Source organism: Protopterus annectens, chromosome 4.part0, assembly GCF_019279795.1.
Source record: "Protopterus annectens isolate FY-2018-M chromosome 4.part0, PAN1.0, whole genome shotgun sequence".
Classification (NCBI taxonomy): Eukaryota; Metazoa; Chordata; order Ceratodontiformes; family Protopteridae; genus Protopterus; species Protopterus annectens.
Genome location: NC_056733.1, coordinates 1,471,181,494 through 1,471,196,022, shown reverse-complemented (window position 1 = coordinate 1,471,196,022; position 14,529 = coordinate 1,471,181,494).

Sequence of the window (14,529 nt, the reverse complement as noted above, 5' to 3'; positions counted from 1 at the left end):
GTTGCTCACTAGCTCTTACCTTAGCAAATGTGTCTGTCAGTATAATATTACACTTTGAACCAGTGTCTACTTTGAGCTCGGTGGATTTGCCATTAATCTGGACAGTGCAAAACACTTCATTCTTTTACAACAAATTTACTGCATCCACCTTTTCACCAATTATTGATACACCATCTATGTAGAAAATAGGGGTTGCAGCTCTCTATCTGATCAACTTGCTTTTTTAAATGACCCTTGTTTATAACTGTGTGAGGTTTACTTGATTTGCAAAACTTTTGAAAATGGTTCCATTTATTACACTTGTGGCATTGCTGACCAAATGCTAAGCATTTTTCTCTTTTAGACTCATGATTGACACCACAGTTGTGGCAGTTAACAATAAAGCTTGATTTGGGTTTTGCTGATGCACCCTTGTACTTCACTGAGCATGTCCTTCTAACTGAACTAGTCTTAGAACTTTCTGGAAAACTATGGGTTTTACCTGCCACACTCACAGGGGTTACAGCTGCCATGTGCTTAGGCCTGCTTATGCTAGCCATATTTTGCATGGCATCCATACTCGCTCCAGAGCTTACTGAAACCATACACCCATCACTTGCAAGCATACTTGTGTGCCTTTCTCTAACTTCATGGATTTGACAAATCTCAATAGCTTTGCTCAGCATTAAATCACTGTCATGAAGCAAAATATTTCTCACTGCAGCACTATTAATACCACACACAAGCCTGTCCTTTGTCAACTCATCTTTTATATCACCAAACCTACATGTTTTAGCTTTGTTTCTCAGGTCAGTAATATAAGTTGCAAATGTTTCTCCTGGCTTTTGATCTCTTGTGCAAAACAAATGCCTTGCTAATGTAACATTTGTCTGGGGGTTGCACATTTCCCTGAATTTGCATTTCAAACACTTCTTCCCTTGATTCAGCCTGTACAATCATATGATGGTTTCCCCTTCTCCTTCATATACTGCTGGTGCATACACAAATGAACAATCTCTTTCAATGGCCTATGACCCACCTAAGTTTAGCAAAATGAATGCCCTGGTGCTTACATATTTGTCAGAATAAGCTGCTTGTATAAAAATATCGTACTCTTGCTCAAATATTCTCCAATTCTCTCCAATATCCTGATCAACTACAAGTGGACCTGGTCTGCGAAATGCCTCTGCCATATTATCACATACCAGTGAAGGCTTTTGCAAGTATGCATGAACATACATGCATTTACATATGCCAGAAATGTATGCCAGTACTTCTAACTATGCCCAGTAGCACAACAAGCCTCTGAATAATTGAACTTTGCGAAATAAGTCTCCTGTGTACAAGAATACTCTTGAAATCACTGTACTGTGTATAAAAAAATCACCTCTTATCAGTGTAAAAAACATTTAAAAATAACTGCACTGTGCGAACAAACTGGGCAGAAGAAGCTCAGAGTAAAAACATTTTGAAGCAACTGTACTTTGCGAATAAACAGTACACAGCACAATGAAACTTTTCCAAAATGGCTGTACTTTGCTAAATAACTCTGTACAGTGCAAGAATCACTCTGTAATGGCAGCACTGTGAATATACATGCCCAGCACAAGAAACTTTTCAAAATGGCTGTATTTTGACTGCACTTTGCGAAATAGTTCCACTTTGCACACAATAAACTCTTCTGAATAAATGCACAGTGATAAACACACACTGTAAGCATGTTTTACACACTTTGAGATACTTCAAATAACTGTACTTATGCCCTGAATAACTTCAATCAATGCAAAATAGTAGTTTATGCCAAAATACATTACTTTGCCAAAGAACTTGCAGTAGCCTTACTTTATTTATGCTTAATGTGTCCTTTTTGCCCTTTATTATATTTGTTCTGCTCATTTTATCTTTTTTCATGCCCGTTATACTTTTCTTGTGTTTGTTTTACTTTAAACATGCTTGTTTTGTAATACCAAGGTAATGCCAAACCCTTTATGTGCTTTTCTGATAATCATTTTATCAAATATCTTAATTTCAAATATTTTGATTAATTAATAAACTTTTTTTGCTTCCCATTTGCTTAGTAATGTATTCTGTGCCCATTATAATGCTCCATTTTATCTTTTTGATAAAATAAATCATTCATGCAAGCTTTCATTACCTTTAGTTCATTTCTGGCCCTTTTTTGTACTCGGTTCACTTAGTTTACCTTGACTGTTAACTCTGCACCTCATAGCTCTGAAAAGCAGTCTCTGGATTCTCAGTTCTGACACCATGTCACTCGTCTGGTCAGGATAAAACAGACAGACAACTGTAGGTTCTGTTCAAGCAGCTTTATTATGTACAAACACATCAGGATTGAGGCTTAATAACTTTAACTTAGATAAACTTGGAAACAAACTAGCTATCACATTCATACATGCTCACTCTGTGGCTCCAATCTCAAAATGGCACTGAAGCTAGCTATTTATATGCAAGTGCTGTCCTTGGAAACACTTCTTAAAGGTACAACACACACACACACACACACACACACACACACACACACACACACACTATTCAACAGTATACATGTTAACAAATTCAAATCCCTTCCCCTATCCTTATCAGTGTGATATTTGAGCTAGTACTGGTCTACTTACTAAATGTCCTAATAATATAAAACTTATGCACTTTAAATAAAATTAATAAAATTAATAATGATGTGGTACTTCTCATTAAACAGATTATTAAACAAAGTCTGTAAGTTTATCAAAGACATTATAATACATAGTTGGAAATATTTAAACATTAGATCATTTGGCAATCAAAAAAATTATATTTTGGCATCCAAAAAAAATACATTGCCCAACATAATCTATTTCCATAAATTATTGTTAACAAAGATCACGTTCGTCCTGCTTGACTTCTCCAGGCATGTGTACAAGAACCCTGAAAATATATATATCTACAAAAAATCTTACTAAAACTAACCAATATGCATAATAAAAAACAGTAAACCAAAATTAAAACATGAATACAAACTTATATGTACATTTACTGAGTAAGTTAAACCACGAAAAGTACATCAACTTAGTGCTGGCCAGTGTGGGGCATAAAAAATAGTGTTCTTATAAAAGTAGTGAACACTCCATATAAAATAACACTAAAATCAATACTTAAAAATAAATTAATAACTCAATAGAAATTAAATAAAACACTATTAATATCTAAAAACTGTGTAACAATTAAAGAATAATTAGCTAGTATTGATATTGAAAATCATTTGCAATAAAGTGGAAAAAAAGTTTAAGTTAAAAGAGGTGTGATGATAGAAACATATTATACACTACTATTAAATATTATTTACCATGGTATTAAAACCAACTGGAAAGGAATGATCATGGACAATTGGAAAAAAGATGATAGTGGATAAATAAGAATAGAGGAAAAATAAAATAATGGTAACCAGAAAGGCACTAAAGGCAACAAACCAGATAAAATCACGGAACCTTTATTGTCCAAAAATAAAATAAGAATATGTATACAGCAACCGTAACTGAATAAGCACTTTCACCCTCATGGGCATCTTCAGAGTCAGTTAACTTCATTAAGAACAAACTTTAAATACACTGTCAATAAGTGCTTAATTAAACACAGGTAATGAAGCAGAAGCGTGGCAAATTGATTAATTGTCCCCTTAGATGCTTGTTCACCAGGCCTTGAACTCCTACAAAACAATATATTGTTTACTAAAATCCCTGTATATGATTGCTAAAAAAATGAAGTGAATGAAGTAAAATGAAATAAAATAACAATTAGTAAAATAAGTTGGAAACCAACATATACAATAGTGACGTTCCTTGTGAAACAAAAAATTCATATCTGTTACTGTATTTAAAAATAACAAAAAGTGTGTTATATACAGGCTGCCTTATGTCTTAAAATACATGCTAAAGACAGTGCTTCATTAATACCAGGGGCATTGCTAGCATCCAGTCTCAATTGCCAGAGACATTCCCTTATCTCCAACGCAGTTTTGTAGTCTCCCCCCAAACTCCTTAATATAAAGCCTGTCAATGACAAAGAAGATAAACTTTTTAAAATGTGGACAGTTGTTCGTGTGTACAAATAGTGAGTTAGTAGTTTTCTTGTTCTTTATATCCCTATAATGTTCTAGTATTCTTTGTCTTAACTTCCTAGTAGTCATTCCTATGTAGAACGCTGAGCATGATAAACAGGTAGCAGCATAAATAACCATGCTCGTATTACAGTTGTAATAACCAGGGCTCTTCAAAGTTCTCTTAAAGCTACCTAGACAAACATAGGGACCATCGTTGATAAATTTACAAGCCTTGCAGTTACCACATTTGGTCATTTTGGCAGGTCTTTGGCCAAAAGATCTAGGGGTCCTCTCTAATAATTCTTTCAGATTCAAACCTCTACTGTTGATAAAGGAGGGATTTTTACCTAGTATATTGTGTAGATCTGCAGGAATAAGATGTTCCTAAGCCCCTTGAATGACATCCCTAACTTCAAGTGCTAACCCATTGTGTTGTAATATCATTCCTGTTGGCGTGTCATTCCTATCAGGTACTTCTTTAAAATCAGTCCTGTAAACAATGTGACAATTTTCTAATTAACAATACACTTTTAATTGACCAGTAATAATTTAGTCTAGGCTTTCTGAAAGAGTTCAGCTTTAATTGCCATATGAGTTCATGTTTTTCTAGTAGATTCTAGATATCACCTTCAAGATCACCCATGTCTATATGATTCAGTATATGGAACTTAAAATATATTTGTCTTCTATGCAGTGAAAGGTGTTTGGTTAGTGCATTGTTTTACAACCAGAGCAGATTTATGCCAGATGACATGAAATCCCATGCTTAAGTTTATTTATAGTCTTGCCCACATAAAATGCATTACATTCTTTGTACTGTGCCTTGTAAATTACTTTTGTAGTGTTACAGTCACCCCTGCACTGGTTTTAGGGATCTTCTTTAAATAAGGGCAATAAAAACTATCACTTTGCTGTATACATACACACACACACACACACACACACACACACACACACACACACACATATATATATATATATATATATATATATATATATATATATATGCACAGAATGTACAATTAGCTTCACACCTTTTAGTGTTTCTCTCATACAGTCTAAGTTTAAATTCAACAAAACTTGTAATGCTTCTGGCCTTCCTGTAAACAAAGGATGGGGCTTCATCTGCATATCTTCTAAGTTTTTCTGCCTGTGCTGATATTTTTAGTTCATTATTTGCGATAGTGCATGATAGATCCTGATCTGGTCTGATACTGTGCATTGCTTTTATCACATCTATCTTTCTGTGTATTTTTGTTGATCTGTTCTCTCTGCTATACTCTTCTAACAGTGAAACATCTTGTCTTAACTGCTATATAATTTTCTCTATTCAGTAATTCCATGATGGCATTCAATGCCTCCCCTTCCTTGTCTGTACTACCCTGTGTTTCTGTGGTAAGACTTTATCTGTTTATTTATTTATTTTACATTTGCTGACTGGGAATAGTCTGACTGAGCTGAAATAGCCCTTTTTCAGCAGATGCCCTGGGAGAAAAGTTCCAAGACATTATACAGTACAATAGATAATTTCAGAAGCAACTCTTCCAAATGGATGTCAGAGTCATTATTTGACAAGTATTGACAACATTATAACATGTAACAAATATTTACAAGTCATCATTAAGATTAGACATTGTGAGAAAAGAATATTGTTATTAATTTAGCTGCACAGTAATATATCATATTTACTTCTGTTATATTGCACGAATTTCTATGGATAGTCCTAATTACTGTGTTCATTTGTTTTATCAGACTTCTAACTTTCTGGGTTTTGTTGACTTTCAGTAATCTATTTCTTTCATTGATCTTAATATGTCTGCCCATCTCTATTCAATCGAGCAACTCTTCTCTCAGATCATTTTCTTCTAAGATGAGGGCACATTCTTTGTTCTCCATTTCCTGTGGGCATTCTATAGAAAGTTCCAGAGCATTTTGTTCAGTTTCATCCTGTGTCATCCATTGCTCTTTCATATGGGAACTCACTGGCCTATCTCTCCACAACATTGACTATGTCAGAGTTGCCACAGTTTACTGTTCCTTTCCTTGCTATGCAACTCTAACTGAACATTTGTACTGGTTTCTTGTGGAACGCTCCAAGGTAACTTCATATTTCAACTGATCAGATGTTTACCGCTGCACTGGTTTCTCCTTAATTTGGGGATCCATTGCTCTATCATGCTTTTATGTTATCTGAGTTAGATTTTCTACACTAAATCATTCACTTCACAGACAATCCATGACCTCAGTTTCTATTTCCATTTCCAAGATGCCTTCTAAATAGCATGAAACATGACCTATCAGGCCCTCTGGAATTGTTATTTAGCTGTAGCCTCCAAACAGGCTTCTTGCCTCATGAATGGAGAACAGCAAAAGTAATTCCTCTATACAAAGGTGGGCCATCTGCAGACCCTGGAAACTACAGACCCATAAGCCTCACTAGTCTCATATGCAAAGCCATGGAAAGAATTATCATGGAAATTATCAATAATGACATAGGAAACATCCAAACACTGGACCCAATGCAGTTTGGTTTTGCCAAGGCCAGGTCATGTCTACTTAACCTTGAGGCTTCTTTGAAAACGTCTCCAAAGCAATGGATGGGGAGAAAATGGTTCACACTGCCTACCATGACCTGGCCAGGGCATTTGGCACAATATCCCACTTGAGCATTACTGACAAACTCAAGAGTTTAGGTATAAACTGTTATGTCACAGAGTGGATAGCCAGCTTGCTCACAGACAAGACACAGGAAGTTAGAACTGGGGAGTCTACCTCTACAAAGACTCGCGTCACAAGTGGAATCCCTCAGGTATTGATCCTGGGATCGCTCCTTTTTGGCATTTCCTTCCCTAAAATTAAGGCCAGTGTCAATAGCCCTGGCTGACTAAATTTACAGATGATTGCAAATTAGGAGCTGTCATTGAATCTCACACTGACACAAATGTTCTCCAGGAAAGGCTAACAAAAACAAATAGCTGGTGTCAGAGCCATAGACTAAAACTAAATGCCAAGAAATGGATAATAGTATCCTTCGGGAAGTCATTCAACCCTGGTAACTATTGTATTGACAACACACCTCTAAAAGAGTTCACCCAGAGATTCCTCAATAAAAGAATACAAGGTGTCAGTAACATGTTCTATACAGAGTGCCTTAAGGCCCTATCCCGGTATTCTGTCTCCTACAGGCTATTGAGGGTAAATCTCTGCCTGGCGTACAAGGCATTGTCAGACCCCACTCTGATGAACCTTCACATATCTGCAAAACAAACAGTATCAGAATTACCCATTTTAAAGATATAAACCTTGCCTGTGATATAAATATGACCTTCTGGAGAGACAGGTATTTATCCCAGAGACTAGCACTTTTCTGGAACAAGCTCCCTATCTAAGTGAAGCCTAGTTCCTCCATCTGGACATTTTGTAAAAATCTAAACATAGAAGAGATACAGAACAATGAAAATGTGTATGTGCTTTTAAAAAATGGGTAGACAGCAATGTACTATGCAGTTCTTTACAGACTTGGAGCATGGGCAGTATATATCTTGCATAGCCCAGAATACCAGAAGCTTATGAAACAGCACTGAAGTCCATTTATACAATGCCATTATTTAGAAAAGTTAAGACTTAGTTTCCTTAAATAATGTCATCGTATAATAGCAACAATCCACTCCTGAGTGTTGGTTATGCAGATTTACCTGTGGTTGACTTTGTTTTATCGCTCAGGCTTCGCTCTCATGATCAAAACCGCACCAGCCATGGGTAAATCCTACATAACCCACACATAGTCATGAACTATTGCTAAAATATGTTTACCCACATATGCTACAACTACCAATCCACTCCACATATTTGACACAATTTTGTGAAACAGAGAATTGTTTTGGATAGCAGCTAGGAAATCAGCTCAAGCTGAAGAAGGATTTCTTATAGCCTTAACTGATGTCATATCCTGAAGTTGATATAATGTTACCAAAGTTAAATGGTGAATTCTTATGCCAAGTATGAATTTACTTTAACTAATCATATTGTGAATATTGTAATGAAAGGATATTATAAAATGTCACTGTACAGTTTTGTATGTGGAAAATCAGTCATTGGCGAATAAAAAAAATAGTGCTAGACACTTCAGAGAAAAAAAAGAACAGCAAACTCATATTACTTTCTAAAGTTAGACTTCCAGTTCTCAGAGAAAGAAAATGAATTAATTTTGCTATAAATTCAACCCTTTTCATGTTTCTAAGGTTTGGTAATCAGATAGTTGACTACAGTCTTTAGCACAGGTTTGAAGGGTGCAGTCCCCCACAACACACACACAGACACACATACAGACACACACACACACATATACATTTGTCCCAAGGAAATTATTATGTATGTGGTCAAGTTGTTATAGTTTGCTAAACTGTGAGTTCAGTGCTCTGTTGCAGGTGTTTAAGACATTGTGTTTTGTTAAGTTGTCCCTGGGTTGCAGAACTTGTGTTCCATGTACACCGTACTTGAAAATCCTGATTTGAGCATCTTGCATGGTAGAGTAAACAAGCATACAGAAAAAGGACAATATTAACACAGAAGTAGGGCACAGCAGTTTCGAATTAAACTAACATTTCTGTTTAACTTCTCTCGTGGCAATGTTATGACAAGTCTCTATGATGCATCATTTATCAGTAGTAAGCTGTGTACACTATAATCTACCTGTTATAACCTGTGATAATCATATCTTGCTCTTATCACTTTCTGGGGCAGCATTTATTACTCTTATATAGTTGGAGGCGTCCCCTTATCTCAGCCCTTGACAGGTGAGTAGAGGCCAGCATGAGGTAAGGAAGGCATGGCTAAGTGTAGATCAATATTATCTTAGTATTTTTCAGGGATAATGCAGACATTCACTTTTAGAAAGCTGACATAGTGCATGTGTTGCGAAATAAACTTGAATTAGCTGTCTGTATGGCTCTATTGCAGGGTATCGGTATGAAAGGATTCCAACTTTAAATCCTGTTGCATGGCTTTGCTCAGCAATGTGAGCTACAATATAATACTTGGTCATTTGCTTCCTTGCTCGCTGTTGTAATATACTTAACTAGTTTCATTTCATAACTTTATTTGCTTCTTTACATGTGCCTTGACTAATTCCAACTTTTAATTTTCAGGGTCTTTTTTTTTAATAGGCATCCTTATTTCTAATGAAAAAAATGTGGTTGAGTGAAATAAACAAGGCTGCTCTTTGTGGCCTACTGATAATTTCACACAAGATTCTCAGATATTGAAATCATACACAGTCTAAGGCACAGACTTACATTATTTTTTAAGCTTGATTTTTCCATTCCTAATGCTCTCCTCTCTTTCCAGCTCTACACGAGAAATTTAGATTCAGTAAATTACAATAGATTGTTTATCTGCAATATTTGTTACTTATTTTCAAATCATGATTTTGGGATAGGAACTATCTTAAATGATACAATGGAAAATGCATCCAAACCACTTAGAAGTCTGTATACGTAGGTATTAATCTCATTAAAAAAATCTCAGAATTGTCTTGTTGCTAGAGTGACTGTTTCTCTGGAACCTGGAATCAGAAACAAACTTTGAACTGAAGACCCAGTCAAAAACTGAAATATCAAGTATCTGATGAGGCTGGTGTTCTCAAGGAAAGGGTGTAGCAGTGGTACCCTGTAGCCTGGATCCACTGGTTGCTAGCCATAACACAAGTAGAGAATACCATAGACCATTCAAAATGAGTGGAAAAAGACAGGGTCTGATATCAATTTTCCTCTAGAAAGAGACAGAACAAGTGGAAAAATTAAAATAATAGGAAAAGGATAATAAATGTAATAAAAGGCTAAATTAATGCAGTAGAAACAGGGGAGGATGACACCATATCAGCTAAGAATGTTGCATGCAGGGACATCACTGGACGTCTGAGTATTATTAGAAAGGATGGTGAAGTAGGAAGTAGTGGCAGAAGGAAGTATAAGAGCATAGATGATATGATTACTCAGGAAACGCAATGGGAATATAAAACCTACATGCACATGTAGTCTGTATGAGTTGAGTTAGGCCCTGTAGAGAGTAAATCTGTTTGCACTTAAAATGGTCAGAAGGAAAATGTTGGTCTAGTTAATTAGGCCATTGCACATAGGCAACCAGGGATTTGATGACTTTTTACATTGAGGGAGACTCACTCAGATGACCAATCAAATCACAGCTGTCTATGGAGACCATGTCTGATGCCCAAAATATAACTTCATTCTTGACCGATAAAAAAAAAGATTGCACAACTATGGTCATGGGCTGAACTGCAAACAAATAAAAATGCAGATTTAGCATTTCTGTTTGGTGTTGTACATTTATTTGAGATTAGAAAGCCAGTCTGAATATGGAAATAGATGACTGGTTACTTGGGACTTCATAAGAGAAGGCAGGGATACAAGTAGCAAAAAGGAAGAAGTTGATATAGGTTCATAGGTAGGTACTAGGCTATCTGCCAGAAGGCATTTATAAGCCTAGCTGGAATTTGTTGGCTTTCGTCACCCCCTTAGATTAGTTCCCTGTGCCTCTGTCCAGCAGAGCCACTGAAGTGATCCCTGGGGTAAACTTTCTAAATGAATTATTTGTATCTGCTGTCATGAAGGAGAAGGAGGGCAGAATACTGGCCTGTGAAGAAAGGTAATGGAGGAGAAGTTGGACAAATGGAGAAACAGATTGTGAGAAGTCAGAGAAGGACTTCTGGGTTTTAAGGAAGGATAAAACTAATGGATCTGATAGGTTACCAAAAGAATATAAAAAAACTGACCAGAGTACTTACCAGTCTACTCATGAAACTGCTCAGTGGGTCACTGGTTAATGGGATAGTACACAAGGACTGAAAGTACACTTCAGCTATTACACTTTACAACGAGGGAGCAACAGGCAACCTTGGGAATTTTGGACTGGTATGTTCAGCATCAGTAGTGAGGAAAATCATAGGCAAGGAACTGATAGAAAGACTGCTCAGGAATTTTTGGAATTAAAACATCTCCAGGACGCCAACTGTCTCTCAGATAAAACATGCAGTGTTCTAGTTGGGTACCTGGGGAGGAAAATAAAAAGCAGTGCATTGTTACAGTGAGCAGCACTGTTGCCTCCTAGCAAGAGAATTTTCAGTTTAATTCTCTGCTGAGCTACTTTCCATAGGGACATTGCATATCTTGGATGGTGCAGTGGTGCAGCAGTTGTGTCACCTCACAGTAAGAAGTTCTCTGGTTCGATTCTTAGCAGGGGTGCCTTCTGTGCAGAGTCTGCATGTCCTCCCTGCATTCGTGTGGGTTTCCTCCAGGAGCTGCATTTTCCTCCCATGTTGCAAAGACGTGCATCTGGAGCATTTCTCCCTGGGCCTCCACTGCAAATTGGCTTCATTTCAAGTCAGACTTTCCCAGTAAACAAATGTTAAATAAATAAAATAATAAAATAAAATCTTCTCTATATCCATTTTTTCTTTGCTGACAGTCGAGTTACTTCCTCAAAGCATGCATTAGATGAATTAAAATCCTCCATATTGCCTGTAGGTGTGCAAAAGATGTGTGTGTCTATGTGTCTGTGTGTGTATTATGCTATAACTCAGATTCATGTCCAGACTGAGGTTCAGTGCCTTGCATCAACCTACCAGAATAGACTCTGACATCTGCGTGACATTGTAAAGGATAAAACAGGTAATCAGAAAAATGAATGGATGGGAGGTAAATCACTGGAAAATCTCACTCAGAGTCTGTCGCAACTGGCTGTGAGGGAAAGGTTAGTTTGCTTTCGCTTCCTTATATTTTGTATTACTTTATTGCTATCTTCCAATTTGAATACTGTGACTTGTTTTCTTTACACTATGTTTTACTTGTATTCTGTTTTTAATTGCATATTAAAACTAGGAAAGTTTTCTTTACACTATGTTTTACTTGTATTCTGTTTTTAATTGCATATTAAAACTAGGACAGAGACCACAGTTGTATCTCTTTTAAGTCACACTGAAATTAGAACAAGTCAATTAAGGAGTCACACAGAAGTTAGAATAGGTCAATTAAGGTTAATTATCTGTGAACTAAGAGTGGAGCTAGAAACTAAAACTTCTATTTAAAGGGTAAAATAAAACATTTCAAAGATTTCCTGGAAAAGCTCTCCCAGAGTCTGCCGCAACTTGCTGTGAGGGAAAGGTTAGTTTGCTTTTGCTTGCTTATATTTTGTATTACTTTATTGCTTTTTCTGTTTTGTATAATGTGATTTGTTTTCTTTACACTGTGTTTTACTTGCATTCTGCTTTTAATCACATACACAAAATAGGAAAGAGACCACAGCTGTGTCACTTGTGAGTCACACTGAAATTAGAACAGGTCAATTAAGGAGTTACACAGAAGTTAGAAAAGTTCAATTAAAGTTAATCATCTATGAATTGAGGGTGGTGTTAGGAAATAAGCTTTCTATTTAAGGGGTAAAATAAAACATTTCAATTTTTTTCTTGAAAAGTTCTTCCAGAGTGTGCCACAACTTCCTGTGAGGGGAAAGGTTAGTTTACTTTTGCTTTCTAATATTTTGTATTACTTTACTGAGTTCCTCTATTTTTTGTATTGTGATTTGTTTTCCTTACACTGTTTTACTTGTATTCTGCTTTAATTCCATATTAAAACTAATTAAGAGACCACAGCTGTGTCTCTTGTGAGTCACACAGAAATTAGAACACGTCAATTAAGGAGTCACACCGAAGTTAGAACAGGTCAGTTAAGGTTAATTATCTGTGAACTGAGGGTGGAGCTAGGAACTAAACCCTCTATTTAGGGGTAAAAATCAAACATTTCAAAGCTTTACTGGAAAAGATCACCCAGCTTCTGCCACAACTTGCTGAGAAAGAAAGGTTAGTTTGCTTTTGTTTTCTTATATTTTGTATTACTTTATTGCCTTCTTCTGTTTTGTATACTATGATTTATTTTCTTTATACTCTGTTTTACTTGTATTCTGCTTTTAACTGCATATTGAAACTAGGAAAGAGACCAAAGCTGTGTCTCTTGTGAGTCACACAGAAATTAGACCATGTCAATTAAGGAGTCACACAGATGTAAGAACAGATCAATTAAGGTTAATTATCTGTGAACTGAGAGTGGAGCTAGAAACTAAACCTTCTACTTAAGGGGTAAAATCAAACATTTTAAAGCTTTACTGAAAAAACACACCCAGAGTCTGCCATAACTTGCTGTGAGGGAAAGGTTAGTTTGCTTTTGCCTTCTTTTATTTTGTATTACTTTATTGCCATCTTCTGTTTTGTATAATGTGGTTTATTTTCTTTATACTGACCTTTACTTGTTTTCTGCTTTTAATTGCATATTAAAACTAGGAAAACAACCACAGCTGTGTCTCTTGTGGGTCTATATTACTTTCTCGAATTGCTATTCAGCGAATAGCAATTCATCGAACCTCTGTTTATCAAATGGCATTTCAGCAAATGATGAAATCTTTCCCAGAGTAAGGAAGCACTTCATCAAAAGCACATTGGAACAGAAACCACACAAAATCAAACCCTCCCAAGTGGGAGGCTTCACTCCCCCCACACACCAATGTGGAGGGCTGTGCCCCCCACCCCCAACTATATATACCAACTCCAAGATCACACTACAGAAAGGAAAATGGCAATGTGGTGTTGGTCAAGCACTTTCTTATCCTTGGAAAGATTTTGTCATTCGTTGAAATGCTATTTGACAAACAGAGGTTCGATTAATTGCTATTCGCTGAATAGCAATTCAGTAAAGTGATATAGACCCATCTCTTATGAATCACACAGAAATTAGAACAGGTAAATTAAAGAGTCACAAAGAAGTTAGAACAGGTTAATAAAAGTTAATTATCTGTGAAATGAGGGTGGAGCTAGGAACTAAACCTTCTATTTAATGGGTAAAATAAAACATTTCAAAGGTTTACTAGAAAATCTCACCCAGAGTCTGCCATAAACTGTTGTAAGGGAAAGGTTAGTTTGCTTTTGCTTTCTTTTATTTTGTATTAGTTTATTGCCTTCTTCTATTTTATATACTCTGATTTGTTTTCCTTGCACTCTGTTGTACTTGCATTCTCATTTTAATGGCATATTAAAACTAGAAAATAGACTACAACTGTGTTTCTTGTGAATCCTACAGAAATTAGAACAGGTTGATTAAGGTGACACATCAAAGTTAGAAAAGGTCTATTAAGAATCATTATTTGTGAAATGAGGGTGGAGCTAGGAGATCAACCTTCTATTTAAGGGGTAAAATAAACCATTTCAAAGCTTTACTGGAAAAGCTCACCCAAAGTCTGCCACATCTTGCTGTGAGGGAAAGGCTCATTTGCTTTTGATTTCTTATATTTTGTATTACTGTATTGCCATCTTCTCTTTCTACACTGTGATTTATTTTCTTTACACTGTGTTTTACTTGTATTCTGCTTTTAATTGCATACTAAAACTGGGA